At 43.0% G+C, this 21,704-nt stretch overlaps 1 pseudogene across 1 annotated transcript; it reads left to right on the forward strand.

The window, feature by feature from the left end:
* The first annotated feature begins 14,972 nt into the window (after positions 1 to 14,972).
* On the forward strand, positions 14,973 to 16,398 carry LOC309852786 (cyclic AMP-dependent transcription factor ATF-4 pseudogene; annotated as a pseudogene). The gene has a single exon. The product of its transcript is annotated as a cyclic AMP-dependent transcription factor ATF-4 pseudogene (transcript).
* The last annotated feature ends 5,306 nt before the right edge of the window (positions 16,399 to 21,704 follow it).

Here is a 21,704-nt window from a genome sequence, read left to right on the forward strand (position 1 = left end):
TGCTAAAATTTGTATGGAACCAGAAAAGACCCCAAATAGCCAAAGGAATGTTAAAAAAGAAAACCAAACTTGGTGGCATCACAATTCTGGCCTTCAAGCTCTATTCCTAAGCTGTAATCACCAAGACAGCATTGTACTGGCACAAAAACAGACATGCAGATCCATGGAACAGAATAGAGAACCCGCAACTCTATGGTCAACTAATCTTCGATAAAGCAGAAAAAAATATCCAATGGAAGACAGTCTCTACAGAAATGGGTTTTGGAAAATTGGATAGCCACATGCGGAAGAATGAAACTAGACCATTTTCTTAGACCATACACAGAAATAAACTCAAAATGAATGAAAGACCTAAATGTGAGACAGGAATCCATCAAAATCCTAGATCCTAGAGGAGAACACAGCCTCTGTGACCTCAGCGAGAGTGATTTCTTTCCAGACACAACTCCAAGGCAGCAGAAACAAAGGTAAAAATGAACTATTGGAAATTTATCAAGGTAAAAAGCTTTACAGTCAACAAAACCAAAAAGACAGCAAAGGGACTGGGAGAAGATATTTGCAAAATGTCTTATCAGATAAAGGACTAGTATGCAAAATCTCTACTTATCACAGTCAACACCCAAAGAACAAATAATACAATCAAGAAAAGGACAGGGATGCCTGGGTGGCTCAGTTGGTTAATCAGCTGCGTTGGGCTCAGGTCATGATCGCAGCACGAGTCCCACATTGGGGCTCCTTGCTGGGCAGGGAGCCTGCTTCTCCCTCTGCCTCTGCCTGCCATTCTGTCTGCCTGTGCTCGCTCTCTCTCCTTCTCTCTCTCTGACAAATAAATAAAATCTTTAAAAAAAGAAAAGAAAAGAAAAGGTCAAAAAACACAAAGAGCTCTTTCTCCAAAGAAGACATACAAATGGCCCACAGAAAAATGAAAAAAATGCTCAACATCACCCAGTATCAGGGAAGTACAAATCAAAAGCACAGTGAGATACCACCTCACACCAGTCAGAATGTGTAAAACTAACAAGTCAGGAAACAACAGATGTTGGTAAGGATGAGGAGATATGAGACCCCCTTACCCTGGTTGGTGGGAATGCAAACTGGTGCAGCAGCCACTCTAGAAAACTGTATGGAGGATACTCAGAAAGTAAAAATAGAGCTACCCAATGCCCCAGCAATTGCACTACCCTGTATTTACCCAAAGAATACAGTCATAGTGAACCAAAGGGGCTCCGGCATCCCAGTGTTTCCAGGAGTAATGTCCCCAATAGCCAAAATATGGAAAGAGTGCAGATGTCCAGTAACAGATGGATGGATAAAGAAGACATGGTATATATATATGGTACATATGGTATATATATGGTGTGTATGTATGTATGTGTGTGTGTATACACACACACACACACACACACACACACACACACACTGGAATATTACTCACCCATCAAAAATGAAATCTTGCCATTTACAATGATGTGGCTGGAACTACAGGGTATTAGCTAAGCAAAATAAGTCCATCAGAGAAAGATAATTATCATGTGATTTCACTCAAATGTGGAATTTAAGAAACAAAACAGGATCATAGGGAAGGGGAGGGAAAAATAAAGTAAGAGAAAATCAGAGAGGTAAGCCAAACCATAAGAGACTCATAACTCTAGGAAACAAATTGAGGGTTGCTGGAAGGAAGGTGGATGGAGGATGGGGTAATTGGGTGATGGGCAATAAGAAGGGCACATGATGTAACCAGGACTTGGTGTTGTATATAACTGATGAATTACTAAACTCTACCACTGAAGCTAGTAATACATTATATGTTCATTTACTGGATGAAAAAAAAATAAATAAACTGACCTCTGTGCTTCACAGGGAATACAACATGAACACAGAGTTGTAGATAAAGAGGAACAGTAGCTTCATTGCTTTGCCAGCCAAGGAGGCCTCAGCAGTTTGGGGCCTTCAAACCTGCAGCCCACCCTGAGGAAGGGGCTGGGAGTTTGTAGGGAAATATAGGATTATGGCCGATTTCCAAAGGAAATTGTGTGTCTGTGCTGTCAGCCCTGTTCATCAGGTTGTCAGGGTAGAATCAGATTCCTGAAACAATAGGCTCAGAAGGTAAGAAGGGAGGTTTATAGAAGAGAGAAAACAGTTTAGTTTGAAATGGAGTCTTGCTGAAGCAGGAATGCAGCCATTTTTGTTTTTGGTTTTTAAATTGAGAATGGCTAATCCAAGCCTTTCAGGTCTTTAAGATTTTATTTATTTATTTGAGAGAGAGACTGCATGAGAGGGGAGAAGTTCAGAGGGAGAAGCAGACTCCCCATGGAGCTGGGAGCTGGATGTGGGGCTCAATCCCAGGACTCTGGGATCATGACCTGAGCCGAAGGCAGAGGCTTTAACCAGCTGAGCCACCCAGGCACCCCGCCATTTTGGTTTTTGTTCAACTTGATGATTTGAAGTGGTTCTGGTTCAGTCAGGACAAGCGTAGGAAGACAACTTCATATTTTATGGTGAGAAGCCAGTCCACATTTTCTAGAATGGGTAAAATAAAGAAGAAAGATAAAATACCAAATTTCAGTGAGAATGTGGATGAATTAGAATTCTCATATTGCTGGGGACGCCTGGGTGGCTCAGTGGGTTAAAGCCTCTGCCTTTGGCTCAGGTCATGATCTCAGGGTCCTGGGATCAAGCCCCACATCGGGCTCTCTGCTCTGCAGGGAGCCTGCTTCCTCCTCTCTCTCTGCCTGCCTCTCTGCCTACTTGTGGTCTCTCTCTGTCAAATAAATGAATAAAATCTTTAAAAAAAAAAAAAAGAATTCTCATATTGCTGCTGAGAGGGTAAAAAGTAGATTGACTTTGCAAAACTGTGTGGTACTTATGAAAATAAATATTTATCTACCAAAGAGGAGCATTTTGTCACCCTAAAATATCTGCTCAGTGGGGAAGGCATGTATCTAAATGTGCTCACAATCATCGACTTGGTTCCTGTTCTGTGCCTGGTCACCTTTCCAAATGCTTCCCCATAGGCTCAGGTGTGGAGTTTGAAAGATGATTATCACCTGAGCCCTCCCTCTCCAGTTCTATCAGTTGGTTTGGGTGAAAAAAAAACAGTGTTGTGTTAATTGCGGGCTCCAGGTGATACTCAATGAGACTAGGTGATCCTGTGTTAAGCACGAGGGCTTCCTGTTATTTTTTTTTAATTATTTAATTAATTTATTTGACAAGATCACAAGTAGGCAGAGAGGTAGGCAGAGAGAGAGGAGGAAGCAGGCTCCCCACGGAGTAGAGAGCCTGATGTGGGGCTTGATCCCAGGACCCTGGGATCACGACCCGAGCCAAAGGCAGAGGCTTTAACCCACTGAGCCACCCAGGCGCCCCTTCCTGTTATTTTTTGAGAGTTGAGAGCAGGCTTTGGCTCAAGGAGAGATTCGAGAGACTCCCCTACAAGAGTCGGGGTGCATCATGTCCATGCAGCACACAGTTAGTTCCTATGCTATAGCAGAATTTGTGGGCATCTGTGGAAGGGGAGGGTCCCTGAGAACATGGAAGGAAAAGTCAGGGATTGGTCTTCAAGTAGGAGCTACTGACAAAATGGACGAGGAAGCTAGGACTTCTCTGCATTTCATGGTTCGGTCTTCAGGTGAGCAGTTTATACGTGAAGAGGCTCTGTTGGTATCTTTAAGGGCATTTTTTTTTTTCATGATATTCTTGTGATTTCTCCACAAATACCTTGTGAGAAAGAAATCTAGAGGATGAGGGGAAAAAAGATATGTTATTTCTGCTTTTATTGGGTAAGTCATGTCATGTTTTTCTCCTGAAATTCCTTGCATTAGAAATTGTAAATGTGGGTGCCTGGGTGGCTCAGTGGGTTAAGCCTCTGCCTTTGGCTCAGGTCATGATCTCAGAGTCTTGGGATCGGGTGCCACATTGGGCTCTCTGCTCTGTGGGGAGCCTGCTTTCTCCTCTTTCTCAGTCTGCCTTTCTGCCTACTTGTGATTTCTGTCAAATAAATAAAACCTTAAAAATAAAAGACTTAAAAGAAAAAAGAAATGGCAAATGTTGGGCGCCTGGGTGGCTCAGTTGTTAGGCGGCTGCTTTCCACTCAGGTCCGGATCCCAGGGTCCTGGGATGGAGCCACGTATCGGGCTCCCTCCTCAGTGGGAAGCCTGCTTCTCCCTCTCCCACTCTCCCAGCTATGTTCCCTCTCTCCCCGTCTCCCTCTCTAACATAAATGAATCTTTAAAAAAAAAAAAAAGTTGCAAATGTTGATTCCTCTAGTTTTGAAGTTTCTGCATCATGTTTTCGCCTATTTATAAAACCTTTCCAGAAATGACACTCAGGGCTAGGTCTTTAGAACACTTCTCGCCTATATCCCAGATCCTTCTCTCCCATGTCTCCAACCAGGCTTCCAGTAGGGCCATCAGTGTTTGTCACTGAATTAAAGTCCTGTGAGTGTTGAAAATACTCCTCGATGACAAATCTGCAGGGGAAGGTGGTGAGTCCAGGTTTCCTATTGCTGCCGAGGTCTGTTCCTTGGATCTCCGTGAAGGAAAACGTCATCTAGGTCCCACCTGGATACTTTACCAGCTCTCTCTAGCCCAGAAGGAAAACACACACACACACACACACACACACACACACACACACACACACACAAATACCCATGATGGATATGAGGTCTAGAATAACTGGCAATGTTTTCAGACTGCAAATAGGTGTCAGTGTGAGTCTTGTTCTTGAGAATGTGAAAAAGATGCTCTACTTAAAATATGATGGGGGGGGGCTCCTGGGTGGTTCAGTGGGTTAAAGCCTCTGCCTTCAGCTCAGGTCATGATCCCAGGGTCCTGGGATCGAGCCCCACATTGGGCTCTCTCCACGGCAGGGAGCCTGTTTTGTCCACCTCTCTCTCTCTGCCTGCTGCTCTTCCTACTTGTGATCTTTCTAAAATAAAATCTTTAAAAATATATATGATAAAGGATGCTGCTGTGACTCAGTCATTAAGCATCTGCCTTCAGCTCAGGTCATGATCCCAGGGTCCTGGGATGGAGCCCAGCGTCAGGCTCTCTGCTCAGTGGGAGGCCTGCTTCTCCCTCTCCCACTCCCCCAGCTTCTGTTCCTCTCTCACTCTCTCTATATATCAAATAAATAAATAAAATATTATTAAAAATATAATAGGCATCTGGGTGACTCAGTTGGTTAAGTTATGGACTCTTGATTTCTGATCTGGTTGTCATCTCAGGGTCCTAGAATGGAGCCCCATTTCTGGCTCTGTGCTCAGAGGTGAAACTGAGATGCTTTCCCCCTTTCCCCTGCCCTCCCCCCCCCAAATATAAATAAGTCTCTAAATAAAAATAAAAATAAAAATAAAAATAAAAATAAAAATAAAAAACTTCGCCAGTAGCCTTTCTGAAAGAGTTCTACTCCCAATATATTTCAGGAAAACCAATGGATGCCTCTTTCCATGGCAGTGGATTGGGTAGATACGCAGTATATACCTTTAAGCTCTTGGGGTTCCCTATGCTCATGGTCTACAGATGTGACAGAAAACCACTGCATGTGCAGCATCTGCCTGTATTAGTTGTAGGTGGCGGAGCTGACAAGTGAGATTAGTGTGATGGAGAAGTTAATGGTTTTTGCTATGTCATGAGCCATAACATACCTTGTACTTTGCTAGGAGCTTCCTGTCTTTTTTTTTTTAAATCTATTTATTTATAAAAGATTTTATTTCTTTATTTGACAAACAGAGATCACAAGTAAGCAGAATGAATCTTTAAAAAAAAAAGTTGCAAATGTTGATTCCTCTAGTTTTGAAGTTTCTGCATCATGTTTTCACCTATTTATAAAACCTTTATAAAGAGAGAGGGGGAAGCAGGCTCCTTGCTGAGCAGAGAGCCTGATGTGGGGCTCGATCCCAGGACCCCGGGATCATGACCTGATCTGAAGGCAGAGGCTTTAACCCATGGAGCCACCCAGGTGCCCCTATTTATTTATTTATTTATTTTTAGTGTTCCAAGATTCATTGTTTAGGCACCACACCCAGTGCTCCATGCAATACATGCCCTCCTTAATACCTACCACCAGGCTCACACATCCCTCCTCCCCGACCCCCCCACCAAAACCCTCTGTTTGTTTCTGAGTCCACAATCTCTCATGGTTCATCTCCCCCTCCAATTTCCCCCAACTCCCTTCTCTCCATCTCCCAATGTCCTCCGTGTTATTCCTTATGCTCCACAAGTAAGTGAAACCATATGATACTTGAATCTCTCTGCTGGACTTATTTCACTCAGCATAATCTCTTCCAGTCCCATTCATGTTGCTACAAAAGTTGGGTATTCATCCTTTCTGATGAAGGCATAAGACTCCATAGTGTATATGGACCACGTCTTCCTTATCCATCCATCTGTTGAAGGGCATCTTGGTTGTCTCCACAGTTTGGCGACTGTGGCCATTGCTGCTATAAACATTTGGGTACAGATGGCCCTTCTTTTCACTACATCTGCATCTCTGGGGTAAATACCCAGTAGTGCAATTGCAGGGTCATAGGGTACTTATATTTTTAATTGCTTAAGGAGCTTCCTGTCTTCTGCTGGGTTTGGAAAATTGTGAGTGGCCAACTCGTTACATTTTAAAATGTGTGTATGGGGCGCCTGGGTGGCTCAGTGGATTAAGCCGCTGCCTTCAGCTCAGGTCATGATCTCAGTGTCCTGGGATCGAGCCCCGCATCGGGCCCTCTGCTCAGCAGGGAGCCTGCTTCCCCCTCTGTCTCTGCCTGCCTCTCTGCCTACTTGTGATCTCTCTGTCAAATAAAATAAATAAAATCTTTTAAAAAAATAAAATGTGTGTAATCTTGGAATTTTTATAGTCCTTGAGATTGTCCATGGACTTTATTCAAAACAAAATAGATATTTATGGGTCTGTTTCTACTCTTATTCACTTGTTTTTAGATTTGATTTTATATATATATATGTGAATTCATATGGTATTTGTCTTTTTTTGACTTATTTCAAATAGCATAATACCTTCTGGGTCTATCCACACTGTCACAAATGTCAAGAAACAATGAAAAAAGCAGAAAGAGCCCCATAAAGACCATGAATAACCTGCTGGTTACCAGAGTGGAATGGAGAAAGATGATGGGCAAGATGAGAGGAACTGGGTAGGTACACGCATTAAGTGGGCGATGCGGTTTATGGGGGGCACTTGTGATGCACACGGGGCATTGTATGGAAATGTACAACCGCTGTGGTACTGCTGAACCAAATGCTACCTTCCATGTTAACTAACTGGAATATATACAAAAACCTTGAAAAATGTTTTGTTTTTACAGATTTAGAAATCTTTTTGTGTTAGGTAGACTGACTTGTAGCATGGCCCCAAAATACTCCTTCAGTAAGAAACTGGAATCTTATCTTTTCTTCTTTTCTGATTCCTCCCAAATTCAGAAACTCTCGGTGACCATTCATATATATATGAATATATATATAAAATATATATATATATATATATTTTGGCCAACCTACGTATTTGTATAATTTCAGTAGGAAACTTCTGCTTATGACAAGACATGATGACAAACACTGGTTATATAACAAAAGCTTGTACTGGAAGGTCATAGTGGAGAAAGAGCTGCATAGATCCACATATGACAGACGGCTCTAAGGGACTAAGATTGACTTTATGGAGCCATTAATGCCTCCTTGGAAATAACAGCCTGATACCTTGTTTACAGAGTTCCCAGCAGCCATAATATGTCAGTAAAGAAGAGCATTTTCTGGGGTGCCTGGGTGGCTCAGGGTCAAGCTTCTGCCTTCAGCTCAGGTCATGGTCTCAGGGTCCTGGGATCAAGCCCCAGGTCAGGCTCTCTGTTCAGCAGGGAGCCTGCTTACCCCTCTCTCTGTCTGCTTCTCTGCCTACTTGTGATCTCTCTCTCCATCAAAAAAAATAAATAAAATCTTTTAAAATAAAAAAAAGATCGTTTCCTAACAGGTACAGGAACCTAGGGATATTTGGGTGACCTCAAGAAGAAAGGAGTTCACCCACCTCTGTAGGAATCACAGGCAATGTCTGGCGGCAAGTATTTGGCTTCCCTCTGGCATAGAGAGGCTATTAAAAGTTCAGCCTAGAAATTCATTATGAAACAGTCAGCAAAGCCGGTTTTAAAGAGTCTATAAATCAAATCTCTGTTCTTGGTGGAATTATGTAAATGATCAGGCCGAGTTTTCTTTCTTGAACTAGAGTTATTTTGTGATGAAATTGGTGTTTTTTTTCTATGTCTGGTAAAAATGCAGGTGATTATAGAGAAAAATGTGGTGGTTTTTTTTTTTTTTTTAAGATTTTATTTATTTGACAGAGATCATAAGTAGGCAGAGAGGCAGGCAGAGAGGCGGGGTGGGAAGCAGGCTCCCTCCTGAGCAGAGAGCCCAATGTGGGGCTTGATCCCAGGACCATGAGACCAGGTCCTGAGCCAAAGGCAGAGGCTTTAACCCCCTGGGCCACCCAGGCACCCAGAGAAAAATGTGTTTTAATAACACATCTTAGTTGATAATTTTTTTTAAGACTTTATTTATTTATTTGACAGAGATCATAAATAGGCAGAGAGGCAGGCTGAGAGAGAAGAAGGGAAGCAGGCTCCCCACTGAGCAGAGAGCTAGGATGTGAGGCTTGATCCCAGGACCCTGGGATCATGACTTGAGCCGAAGGCAGAGGCTTTAACCCACTGTGCCACCCAGGTGCCCCTGTGGATAAAATGTTAATTGTTTTCATATACAATGAACTAGATCTTGATTTCTTCTAGGGTTCTCCAATGTCTGGCTACAAATCACTAAACTAATATTTTTATTTTTCTCCCACCCATTCTGATATGGAATTATGCGAGAACTAAAACTGTCCTTTTCCCTGAAGCTCTGGAAACTTAATATAAATGACTTGATGGAACAAAATCACCCTTATATTCATGGAGAGACAATCTTAGGGCGTGGCTCCATGGGCCACTGCAAACATTGCCAGATGTATTTGAACTATAAACCAGGAAGATCTGTCTGGTGGTCACTACCTGTCCTCTATCTCAAGATAACTTCAAGTCTGACATCTGACCAGATGTCTGGTCAACTGCTACCCTTAGAAGACAGAAACTGGCTTAACATTTGCTCTTAAGTGTAAATATTTCATTAATTACATTATTTGTGCCACAGGGCTAACTTTGAAAATACACCTGCATCACTGCCTCCTGAAATGACTTTGACTCTACTGACCTATTTATTGTCAGGCCTAAAATGCTGGACCAGTGACAGGAAACAATTTATCAGGTGAAATTTTAATGTATGAAACTCATAAGGAAGTTTCAGGAAGGGAACTGAAGGGCTTCTAGACAGCCGGTCCATCCCCCCAGTGCCTGAATGTGCCACTTTGTCCTGGAGGTAACTTGAGTTCAAGGCACTTGAGAACCTGCAGCCTCAAGAAAGCCTTTCCCTGATCCCTTAACCACACAATGGAATCTAAATTGGGGCTCTTTCTCAGAACAAAGGTTAGTCACAGAAACCAAGTTTATCTCCATGACCCAACTGTAAGGTAGGACAAATATCCTGTTATCAAATATGTGCTCTTCTTAGCACCCTGTGAGGGGTTTTCCTTTTCTCAGAAGCTCCAGGCCCTGACCCATTTGTCTTAGTTCAGGATGACATTTGTACCTCATCTTGCTTGACAGTCTTTGGAATTTTCAAGTCTCTGCAGATTCCCTATATGTACACTGATTTAATATGATTTTTTCTTGTTAGTCTTCTCATGCCATTGTGATTCTTAGTCTAGCTAGAAGGATCTTTGAGGTGACAAGAATTCCTGTTCTCTGACAGAGGATTTGATTTTAATGCCTCATTTCCTGACATCCTATTTAAGGTATATAAAGAGGGATGCCTGGGTGGCTCAGTGGGTTAAGCCTCTGCCTTCGGCTTAGGTCATGATCTTAGGGTCCTGGGATCGAGTTCTGCATCGGGCTCTCTGCTCAGTGGGGAGCCTGCTTCCTCCTCTCCCTCTGCCTGCTGCTCTGTTTCCTTGTGCTCTCTCTCTCTGTCAAATAAATAAATAAAATCTTAAAAAAAAATTATGTGAAGAAGGTGGAGTAGTAGGAAATACTTCTGCAGGAGTTGAGATTTTTGACCTCTTCTGTTGTCACTGTCTCTCAAGGTTCCTTAGTTGTTTCCTGCGTGGTTGCTGTTTTGTCAGTGGTTCCTTAATGCTTCTCAATCCCAGTCAAAATATGTGTCCCACTTAGTTTGTTTACATTAATAGTTTTCTCTCGCATGGTAGGTACCTAATTATACAAATTATGTATTTCCAATGTTTCTCATTTAGGCCACTTGAGCATTAAAATCATCCTTAGTATCGTTTTCATTTCATTTAGACACTTGGAAACAGGTCACCAATGTGTATTGAACATGAATCATACCAGATTGTTGGAAGATGTTTCTCTATCACTTCTTTCATGATGTGATGGTTACTTTCCATCCTCGTGGGTTGAAATGCTCAGCACTACCTCAGGGGAGTTAGCTGTGACTGAATGTGCTGATTAGAGTCCTCTTGCTCCTTCTGGTGTCACTGTAGATGGTTGATTATATTTTGTGCTGGTTTTCTCTGGAGTCATAAATTCAGAGCACTTAGTATGCTAAGTGGGTGAGTTTTCTATGCTTCCCCGGATGGAGCATCTAAATTATTTGTACTGTGAATGTCATCCCTGGGCCATGGCTGATGGGTGCTGAAGGTGAGTCTGCCAGGTTCTACTGAGAAGAGCTAAGGTCCTTTGTCTTTAGATTTATTCAGAATCTCCTCTACAGAATGCATCAAGCCTTTAAATGGGCTGCGTTGTGAAGAATTTTAAATTTCTAAGAGGCAGATGCATCTGGGCCTGTAATCTGTGCTTCTCTTGACCATAAAGCATATTGTGGCCATGCGGTATTACAAGATGAAGTCATCATCCTTTAGTTAAGTCATAACTGAACTACAGCTAATTTTGTAATGTGCAGCCTATTGGGCTATAAGTGGGGAGCTAGATCAGAAACAGTTTCTCATGGCTAGCTAAAAACCAATTTAAACAGGGACACTTGGGTGGCTTGTTGTGTTTTCAGGGTCCTGTGACTGACTCCTGGTAGAGTTCATGCTGGGCATGGAGCCTGCTTAAGTTTCTCTCTCCCTCTTCCCCTACCCAACCCCCCCCATCTGTCTCTCTGTCTCTGTCTTTCTCTTTTAAACACACACACACTCAACAACAAAACCCACCAAGCCTCTCAGATTCCATAGCCTACTATAACTAGTAGAGGACCAGTCAGTCCTCACCAAAATGAGTTTATGATCAAACTCCACCCACACAAAAAGAAATTTCTCTGCTGTTATCATATACTAAGTTATTTATCAAGAGAGATCTTCCCAGCCAGAAGCCTTACTTCTCCCACTGCAAAATGAAAGCACCATATTCAGGAGTCATTTCACATTTTCCTTCACAGTTTTCTTAAAGCTAAGTTTTTGATATGCACAGTCCTTTTAAACCTTTCTGTTGTTGTTCATTACAGTTTAATTCTATTTTTTATACCTTTAAAACAGAACAAATACCTTTAATGTTATTTTTGCTTACATATATATTTGTAGGTTGAGACCAACTGTGCAAAGTCTCAGGCAGGTGATATTTGTGATATGTCTGTATTGTCGCAGAAAATAATCAGATTGGCAAGAGACCAAGAGACACTCAGAGTAGTAGGAGAACTTGAATTTATTTTATGCTGGTGGACCCAGATGAGCTAGTGCTTAAAGCTCTGGGTCCTACGTAGTGGGATTACAGAGTTTTTATCAGGGGGTGTAGGGGGTCAGGTTCCAAGGGCTATGCTAGCTGCTGGGAGGTACATTTAAACTGGGGGAGTGGGAGGTTGCTGTAGGCTCTTAGGGCAGTGGAGGGGGCTTGTGGTGGGAAGTCTGTTTACAGAAGCAGAAACAGCTGGTTTTCTCTTGCTCCTTAGTGGGACTTCTAGTTATCTCTTGCTCTATCTAATGGGGTCTGCTGGCCTGGGGCTACCCTGGGTGAACCTGCTCTGGCTGATTTTCCTTTTCATCCCCCCCTTTCAATGACTTTTTAAACTTAGAATGGGCATCGATAATTTCCATTGGATTTTTGTTGATCTAGAGACCTGTATTGAGTTACCAATAATTGCAATTTAATTGATTCCAACTGAGAGCTGATGAATAGGGTGATAAGATTAATAATACATGGACTGAACAGGAGTACCAACAGGAGCATGCGGAGAGGGCTGGCTAAAGGAAAGAGCCACACAGCCCAGCCCCATACATCATACCAATTGCCCCAAGGATTTGCTAATTCTTGTCTCCTGTGTGCAGTCTGATCTTGTAGTCATTGGATCATGTCTCTGACTAACTCTGACTGGTTCATGTAGAAACAACATTCCTGATTTGGGAAGAGGCAGAGTTCCCCCCTTTTTGGCAGTGAGCAGGTCTAAGCCCCTTTGATTCTGTAGTACCCCTGCTTCTAAGGAGTAAATCTGATCTTATATGGTAATCACAGACTTAGCCACCTGCTCCATATCTTCTGCAAGATTTTCTGACAGCTTCTTGTAATAATAGGATGAGGCCATTCCTCCTATCCTTATGCCCACAGCTATCATTATGCCTAATCCAACCAAAAGTGGGATGGTTTGGATGGCCCTCTTGGACAATGCATATGCCAACAAGGGAATGGAGAGGGATTGATTTTTGCGGACTATATCTACCTGTGGAGTAGGAAGCATCCATGGACATGGCCCTCTCTGGTTAGCTGGTAAACATTGATGGATATATCTTCCACATGTGAAAAGAGTGCCAGGTTCTGCAGTGCACCATGATGTGGTGGACATGTGCCCATCAAGTTAAGGGCAACTGTGTGTGGGTTTGGAGACATTGGGTGTCAGATAGAACTCCTACCAAGGGTTGGTTGTGTTGAGTAAATGGTGGCCCTCTTCTATCACATCACATGCTTGAGGGTCTAAAGTGAGAGGCCCTCCATTGGGAGGAAACCTTAGTAGGAGTTGATAAGGGTCAGCTTTCCAGCAGGTTGGACTGTTTTCTTCGGGGCATCTTGGATCCCTATAGCCCCAGTGTAGCTAGCCTGGGCTTAATGCTTCCTGTCATGAGTTTCTTTCCTTTATTGTGACAAAGAGTGATCTCCCTCAGGTTACAACATTGTCTTGGCATGCTAGAGTGTACCAAAGTACAAGAACAGGGGGACCATGGGCTTGGTGTTACCTGTTCTGGGTTGGGAATGGCTGTAGGTAGAGCAAGAGTAGGAGCTCAGGTAGGGACCTCCTGGATAGGAGTGGGGAGAGACCATGAAGGAGACAGGGTAGGTCTACCCTATAGCCATGGTGTATAGGGCTGCATAACAGTTAGGTCATCAATCCACTGGGCTACCAGACACCAGGAGGGCTGCTGGTAATCCTGGCATGTATGTGGTGGGTGGTGGGTGGTGGGTGGTGGGTGCCCCCAGCATCCTTACAGCCTGCAGCTGGTGGCATTGACTGTCCTCAGTCATGTCGTCATCTAGGTAGCCTGAGCTTAGTTCTATAATTGAAAGCCACAGCACCAGCATTAGGGGACTCATTTTAAAGTGGGACTGGGGGGGCACCTGGGTGGCTCAGTGAGTTAAGTCTCTGCCTTTGGCTCAGGTCATAATCTCAGTCAGGGTCCTGGGATCGAGCCACACATCAGGCTCTCTGCTCAGTGGGAAGCCTGCTTCTCCCTCTCTCGGTCTGCATCTCTGCCTACTTGTGATCTCTCTATCTCTGTCAAATAAATAAAATCTTTTAAAAAAACCAAACCTAGTTTTTCTTGCATTTACTGGATGTTTGGCAAAGTACTCTCATAAAAGAAAAAATATGTTTGATCTCATAAGTTATTTCGGTGTGTGTTTTTGTTTGTATTAACTTATACAGATTGTTATAATGCTCTCTAGTGACTAGTAAGTGTTTAAAAAGGATTGTTGTTGCCATTCTTCATAGTCTAGTAGCACCTATAATTGTCATAAAATTATTCCCTCTGAACTTGCCAAATAAGAGTATTTTGGGGGGGCACCTGGGTGGTTCAGTGGGTTAAAGCCTCTGCCTTCGGCTCAGGTCATGATCCCAGAGTCCTGGGATTGAGCCCCACACTGGGCTGTCTGTTCAGCAGGGAGCCTGCTTCCTCTTCTCTCTCTCTCTGCCTGCCTCTCTGCCTACTTGTGATCTCCATCTGTCAAATAAATAAATAAAATCTTAAAAAAAAAAAAAAGAGTATTTTGGGAAACTGTTTTCTAGAATTCTATAATGTCCTCTCTTCTCTACTGAGGATAATGCTGTGTTGAAAAATAATCCAACGGGGGTGACTGGGTGGCTCAGTGGGTTAAGCCTCTGCCTTTGGCTCAGGTCCTGATCTCAGGGTCCTGGGATCAAGCCCTGGGAGCCTGCTTCCCTCCCCACTCTCTCTGCCTGCCTCTTTGCCTACTTGTGATATCTCTCTCTCTCTCTGTGTCAAATATAATACATAAAAATCTTTAAAAAAGAAAATCCAGCAAAATGCATATTCCTATTTTTAAAATAAATGAGTCTCACTCTATCTAAGCCAGATTCTGGAGTCAAGGAGCCCTGGGATCTGGAGAGAAAGCGTCTTACACTCCAGTGGGTGGGAAGAGTAGAGCAGGTGACACAGGTGAGGTGCGAAGGTCAAGCAGGAGACCACACCTTAAAATGGGATTTGGGAAGTGCTATTTGAAATAATGTTCTCAAAATGTAACTGAATTGCAGTATAATTAATGCCCAAATGTGTATTTTACATAGCAGTGATATTCAGGATATTTTACAACAATCATGGTCTTTCTTTATTCAGAAATGTTTGTTGTTGTTGCATCTGAAGGGAGACTACGACCTTGGCATTCTGTTTTAAAGTGGAACTCTTTTTAAAAGATGTACTTATGCATTTTCTTTTTCTCCCGCCCTCCTATGTAGATCTTTTCCGCAAGTGCGTGCCTTCCCTCCTCCAATGCCCGCAGGGTCCTCGGCCGCCATGGCGTATTAGAGGCAGCAGTGCCTGCAGCAGCATTGGCCTTGCAGCGGCGGCAGCAGCACCAGGCTCTGCAGCGGCACCCCCCAGCGGCTTAAGCCATGGCGCTTCTGACGGCATTCAGCAGCAGCGTTGCAGTAACCGACAAAGACATCTTCGAATTAAGCACATTCCTCGATGCCAGTAAAGTCCCGCGACATGGCCGAGATGAGTTTCCTGAGCAGCCAGGTGTTGGTGGGGGACTTGATGTCCCCCTTCGACCAGTCGGGTTTGGGGGCTGAGGAAGGCCTAGGTCTCTTAGACGACTACCTGGAGGTGGCCAAGCACTTCAAACCTCATGGGTTCTCCAGCGACAAGGCTAAGGCGGGCTCCTCCGAATGGCAGGCTGTGGATGGGTTGGTCAGTGCCTCAGACAACGGCAAGGAGGATGCCTTCTCCGGGACAGATTGGATGGTGGAGAAAATGGATCTGAAGGAGTTTGATTTTGATTCTCTGTTCAGTATAAATGACCTGGAAACCATGCCAGATGAGCTTTTGGCCACGTTGGATGACACGTGTGATCTCTTCGACCCCTTAGTCCAGGAGACAAATAAGGAGCCCCCCCAGACGGTGAACCCAATTGGCCATCTTCCAGAAAGTTTACGCAAAACAGTCCAGATTGCCCCCTTTACCTTCCTGCAACCACTTCCTCTCTCCCCAGGGGCGCTGTCCTCCACTCCAGATCATTCCTTTAGTTTAGAGCTGGGCAGTGAAGTGGATATTTCTGAAGGAGATAGAAAGTCAGACTCTACTGCTTACATTACCATGATCCCTCAGTGCATCAAGGAGGAGCATGCCCCCTCAGATAATGATAGCGGCATCTGTATGAGTCCTGAGTCCTATCTGGGGTCCCCACAGCATAGCCACTCTCCCTCCAGGGGCTCTCCAAATAGGAGCTTGCTGTCTCCAGGTTTCCTCTGTGGTTCTGCCCGCCCCAAACCCTATGATCCTCCTGGAGAGAAGACAGCAGCAAAAGTAAAGGTTGAGAAACTAGATAAGAAGCTGAAAAAAATGGAGCAGAACAAAACAGCAGCCACTAGGTAGCGCCAGAAGAAGAGGGCAGAGCAGGAGGCCCTCACTGGCGAGTGCAAAGAGCTGGAAAAGAAGAATGAGGCTCTGAAAGAGCGGGCAGAGTCTTTAGCCAAGGAGATCCAGTATCTGAAAGATTTGATAGAAGAGGTCCGAAAGGCAAGGGAGAAGAAAAGGGTCCCCTAGTTGGGGTAGTCAGGAGTGTGTGCTTGTACATAGGCTTGCTCTGAAGCTGTGTCGTAATAAATTATTGTGTAGTGAAAGAAAAAAAAAAAAAAGATGTACTTATTTATTTTAGAGTGAGAACAGGGGTGGGTAGGGTGGAAGGTCAGAGGGAGGGGAAGAGAGAGTCTTAAGCGGACAGTGCACTGAGTGCAGAGCTGGACATGGGGCCCAGTCTCAGGACCCTGAGATCCCAACCTGAACTGAAACCAAAAGTCAGGCACTTAACTGACTGGATGCCCCCGAGACTCTCTTTAAAAATTCTCTAATGTGGGGCACCTGGGTGGCTCAGTCGTTGATCATCTGCCTTTGGCTCAGGTCATGAACTCAGGGTCCTGAGACTGAGCCCCGCATTAGACTCTGCTCAGCGGGGAGCCTGCTCCTTCCTCTCCCACTCCCTCTCCCCCTGCTTGCGTTCCCTCTCTCTCGCTGTGTCTCTCTGTCAAATAAATAAATAAAATCTTTTAAAAAAAACCCTCTAATGTTATTTAAATGCTTATCCATAAAATTTTTATTAGAGCATTTTAATAACTGACCATAATTTTCTGAGAAATTTGTGCCATATAACATATGCTAGTGCTTTAAATGTGTGCTTTTTCTCAGTGTCCAATCTGTTTAAAATGATAACTATATGGAAGGATCCTTTGGATGGAATATTTGTTTCAGAATTTTTTCAGTGAAAATTTCCTTTTTTATTTTATTTATTTATTTGACAGCAAGATAGAGATCCCAAGTAGACAGACAGAGAGGGGGAAGCAGACTCCCCGCTGAGCAGAGAGCCCGATGCAGGGCTCGATCCCAGGACCCTGAGATCATGACCTGAGCCAAAGGCAGAGACTTAACCCACTGAGTCACCCAGGTGCCCCTCTTATTCTTGTTTTACAACTCAATAAAAAAAACTTCATTTTTAATGATAGTTCCCACAGCATTAATGAATTGTGTTTTTTTAATCTGTGTTTTATAGTTTTATTATTTTTAAAGATTTTATTTACTTATTTGTTAGAGAGAGAGAGAGCATGACCACAGGCAGATAGAGAGGCAGGCAGAGGTAGAGGGAGAAGCAGGCTTCCTGCCGAACAAGGAGCCCGATGTGGGACTCAAACCCAGGACACTGGAATCATGACCTGAGCCAAAGGCAGCCGCTTAACCAACTGAGCCACTCAGGCTTCCCTGTGTTTTATAGTTTTAGATAACCCTTTTCAACTCAGGACTTGGAAGACAGTGTAGGGTTTAGTTCAAATATGAATCAGCCATATGTCCATTGCCAATAAAATTATGTGCATATTTGTATAAATATTACCCATACACTGTTGGTTCATGACTTAGACTTCCTTATCTTGGTTAGTTGTCAGTGATTGTTTTATACTGTTGATCCTGGGTGGGCTGTGATATGGAATTAATGTCATCCTCTATTTGTGGATGAATTCATATTCTCTTTGAGAGAGAAATACCTTTTCAATTGTAGGTAATTTTTTAAATCTCCTATCTCTGTATCAGTTTTAGGGATTCTAATTTATTCTTAAGTGTCATCAAAATTATATGCCATGAGGGACGCTTGGATGGCTTAGTCAGTTAAGTGTCTGACTCTTGGTTTGGGCTCAGGTCATGATCTCAGGGTCCTGGGATCAAGCCCCACATCTGGCTCCCTCCGAGGTGGGAAGTCTGCTTCTCCCTCTGCCTTTCCCCTTGGCTTATGCTCTCTCTTTTTTTCTCTCTCTCTCCGTCTCTCAAATAAATACATCTTGAAAACAAAAACCAACGAACATGAGAGTCTTTTCTGGTTTGCCTCCCTCTCTATTTTCATCTATTTTTTTCCTTCTATTCCCCTTTGTTCATCTGTTTTATTTCTTAAAGTCCACATATGAGTGAAATCATATGGTATTTGTCTTAATGACTTATTTTCCCTAGCATAATACCCTCTAGTTCCATCCACATTGTTGCAAATGCAAAGATTTCATTCTTTTTGATGGCCAAGTAATATGTATGTATACATAGTTATATATATACCACATATTCTTTATCCATTCATCTACTGATGGGACACCTGTGTTCTTTCCATAGTTTGGATCTTATGAACATTGCTGCTATACACATTGGGGTGCGTGTGCCCCTTCAAATCACTGCTTGTATCCTTTAGATAAATACCTAGCAGTACAATTGCTGGGTCGTAGGGTAGCTCTATTTTCAGCTTTTTGAGGAACCTCCATACTGTTTTTCAGAGTGGCTGCACCAGCTTGCGTTCCCACCAACAGTGTAGGAGTGTTACCCTTTCTTTGCAACCTCGCCAACATCTGTGGTTTCCTGACTTGTTAATTTTTGCCATTCTAATTGGTGTGAGATGATATCTCATTGTAGTTTTGATTTGTATTTTCCTGATGCCAAGGGATGTTATGCATTTTTTCATGTGTGTGATGGCCATTTGTATGTCTTCTTTGGAGAAAGGTCTGTTCTTGTTTTCTGCCCATTTCTTGACTGGGATATTTGGTTTTTGGGTGATGAGTTTGAGAAGTTCTCTACAGATTTTGGATACTAGCCCTTCAACTGATAAGACATTTGTAAATATCTTCTCCTATTCTGTAGGTGGCCTTTTAGTTTTGTTGACTATTTCCTTTGCTCTGCAAAAGCTTTTCATCTTGATGAAGTCCCAATAGTTCATTTTTTGCTTTTGTTTCTCTTTCCTTTGGAGATATGTCTAGCAAGAAGTTGTGGTGGCTGAGGTCAAAGAATTTACTGCCCATGTTCTTCTGTAGGATTTTGATGGATTCCTGCCTTATGTTTAGGTCTTTCATCCATTTTGAGTTTATTTTTTTGTATAAAAGTATAATAAATTGGCCCAGTTTAATTCTTCTACATGTAGCTCTTCCATATATCCAATGCCATTTGTTGAAGAGACATCTTTTTTCCATTTTATATTCTTTCCTGCTCTGATGAAGATCAGTTGCTATAGAGTTGAAAGTCTATTTCTGAGTTCTCTGTCCTGTTCTGTTGATCCATGTGTCTGTTTTGTGCTAGTACCATACTGTCTCAATGATTGTAGCTTTGCAAGAGAGCTTGAAGTCGGGAATTGTGATGCCTGCAGCTTTGGTTTTCTTTTTCCAACATTACTTTGTCTATTCAAGGTCTTTTCTGCCTCCATACAAATTTTAGGATTGTTTTTTCCCTGTTTTCAAACACTGAAATAAAGTTCTCAGACACTAATCTGAGTCACAATGCAGGGCTACCTTTGCAAGGGCGTGTAGAGGATCTGAATTCTGCATATAGATTTTATTTATTATTATTAGGGTTTTTAAAAAAGATTTAATTAATTAATTAATTGATTAATTTTACAGAGATCACAAGTAAGCAGAGAGGCAGGTAGAGAGAGAGGGAGTAGGAAGCAGATTCCTTGCTGAGCAAAGAGCCCGATGCGGGGCTCCATCCTAGGACCCTGGGATCATGACCTAAGCCGAACGAAGGCAAAGGGTTTAACCCGCCGAGCCACCCAGGCACTCCTATTATTAATTTTTGCTGCTGCCCCTCGGAACTATTTGTTACTTAAACTGTAACCCCTGGAGGATTTTACTAGTTGCCAAATACATTTAGATATGGCCTTAAGAAATACATATATTGGCAACAGGTCTTTGGGGAGAAGGACGATATACCACCGTGAAGCTGGGCAGCTGGGGATGGCCGGCTCGCTCAGGGAGGAATGCCGCCCCTTCACAGAAGCTGGGCAGCCAGGACGCCCAGCCTGCCCAGGGTGGACTGCCGCCTGCTTCAGAGAAGCTGAGCACCCAGGAACTCCTGGTCAGCTTAGGTTGGAACGAAAACCGCCTGCTACCCTTTTCTGTTATCGCTCCTTTCTCTTCCCAGAAGCACCCGTTGTTAGTTAGATGAGTTCTTTGAATGTGCTTGGGTAACTATAAACTTTATCCTCCTCCTTGATTGTCCGCACGAAGTGACTAACGTTTGACCTTCATTGGTCCTTCTGGTGGCTATTGTTTCTATCTAATAAAAGTGAGACTGTGGAGTTGCTCGTGGCAGCAGTCCTTTTCTACTGTTGTCCCCTGCTCCCAGTCTCTTGCAGCTGATGTGTTTGTGCCTAATTTTTGTTTTGTCGCCGGCTGGAAGCGGCAAACTTTTTCTATCAGAAGAGCAAGGGCAGAGGTATCAAAGCACGGGAAAGGAGTACAAAGATGTCAAACAGGCCTGCACCCTCCCCTTTATGCCAGTGGGCATGGAGGAAGTTATGAGATAAGGGAGGAGCAGGATGTTTGTGTTAGCAATCACCAGGTGCAGGAAGGGGGGTTGAGGGTTATTTTCTTCCATAGCTCTTCATCTGTGCCCTGCCCAAGGGATGATGGGATCTTGTTCCTACTGGGCCATTGTGTTCAATAGCCCAATAACAGGAATGCCACTGATGTTTTAGTTGCTTCCACAGTCACCCTTTAGGGCTTACAATACATTCTCTAAGAATAACTCCATATGTTTCAGCTCTATGAAAAATGCTAATGGTATTTTGATATGGATTGTCCTGAATGTGTATATTGCTTTGGGTAGCATAGACATTTTAACAATATTTGTACTTCCAATCCATGAGCACGGAATGTTTTTCCATTTCTTTGTGCTTCTCAATTTCTTCCATACATAATCTGTAGTTTCCAGAGTAATTTTTTTACCTCTATGGTCAAGTTTATTCCCAGGTATCTTATGTTTTTTGTTTCAATTGTAAATGGAATTGACTCCTTGATTTCTCTCCTGCCTCATTGTTAGTGTATAGAAATGCAGCTGACTTAGGTGCATTGACTTTATATCCTGCAACTTTGCTGAATTCCTTTATCAGTTCTGCCTGCCCCAGAGTTTTTGCGTTTTTTATGCAAAGTATGATGTCATCTGAGAAGAGTGAGAGTTTCCCTTCTTTTTTGCCTATGTAAAAGATGCTTTTTCTTTTTATTGTCTGATTATTGAGTCTAGGACTTCCAGTACTATATTGAACAATATAGTGGTAAGAATGGACATTCCTGTAGTGTTCCTGACCTTGGGGAAAAGCTTTCAGTTTTTCCCCACTGAAGATGATATTTGCTGTGGGTTTTCATGTATGGCTTTTATGATATTGAAGGATGTTCCTTTTATCCTACACTGCAGAGGGTTTTTCTCAGGAAAGGTGTTGTATTTTGTCCATAGCTTTTTCTACATCTATTGAGAAGATCATATGGTTCTTGTCCTTTCTTTTATTAATGTAGTTTATCATGATTGATTTGCTGATGTTGAACCATCATTGTAGCCCAGGAATAATTCCCACTTGGTTGCAGTGAATAATCCTTTTAATATACTGTTGGAGCCTAGATATTAGTATTTTGGTGATAATTTTACATCCATGTTCA

This window comes from Mustela nivalis (genome assembly GCF_964662115.1).
Source record: "Mustela nivalis genome assembly, chromosome: 18".
Classification (NCBI taxonomy): Eukaryota; Metazoa; Chordata; class Mammalia; order Carnivora; family Mustelidae; genus Mustela; species Mustela nivalis.